The following is an 895-nucleotide window of genomic DNA, read 5'->3' on the forward strand; positions in this document are numbered from 1 at the left end:
GCTCACTCTCCCTTGCCCCTCACTCCAAGACACCAGCGGTGTAAATTGCTTCCTCCTCCCAGCCCCACCCACAGCCCTTTGTTCCTCTGCTGCTTTTCTAAGGGCCCAGAGATTGATCTGTTTACCTGTTTGCATGGAGCTCCTTGAGGACAGGGCAGCCTCATTCCTCTCCATGTCCCCCATGGAGAGGCCTTGCGCCCAGTCCAGGATGCGTGTTGTAATTAGAATGATACTCTTGTTAAGTAACCGAGGTCACTCTTCCAGACTGGAGGAGGGCTTGCTTTTTTTGTGCCTGGACAGACTTTTCCTCTGACCTATAAGAATTATAGTGAAAATGGACAGTGATGAGTCATATCTTAGAAAGGGGTGAATCTGAAAATGCAGAGCCTCGAGGAATGGAGTGGGAGATTGCAGATCTGTCTTGCAGGCCAAGTCTGGCTCCTCACTGAATTGGCCCGGCTGGTCTCAAACACGGGGAGTGGGAGGGACTCTCCCCCGGTGGGCAGGTGATTTATTGGCTGGGAAGCTTCCACGGTGATTTAGTTGTGAAACGGCGCCTTGCGAGGTGCCGGCTAATGCCTGGGCCTCACGGGAGCAGCCGCCCACAATCCCGGGCCGGAAGGGACCGCGGGGGGTCGAAGGGACCGCGAGGGTCGAGGGTCGTGGGGCCAGCCTCCCATTTGGAGCCCAGGGGAGGCCGAGTGCGGCGGTAGCGCTGCTGCCGGTGCCGCCGGGAGGAGGAGGACTAGAGACGGAGGGGCCGGGGAAGGGCCCCGAGTGCCCGCGCGGCCCCAGCACCGTGGGCGCTCCCTGCGCACTCCCGCTGCGGTAGGAAGTTTCTGTGCTTTGCTGCCAGGATTTATTCCTGTGGTTCTGGGGGAAGGAACTAGAGACC

At 59.1% G+C, this 895-nt stretch overlaps 1 protein-coding gene across 1 annotated transcript in view; it reads left to right on the forward strand.

The window, feature by feature from the left end:
- The window catches only part of RERE (arginine-glutamic acid dipeptide (RE) repeats), a 252765-nt gene that overhangs the window by 197572 nt on the left and 54298 nt on the right, over window positions 1–895 (forward strand). The window lies entirely within an intron of this gene.

The sequence above is a fragment of the Myotis davidii genome, unplaced genomic scaffold (assembly GCF_000327345.1).
Source record: "Myotis davidii unplaced genomic scaffold, ASM32734v1 scaffold299, whole genome shotgun sequence".
Lineage (NCBI taxonomy): Eukaryota > Metazoa > Chordata > Mammalia > Chiroptera > Vespertilionidae > Myotis > Myotis davidii.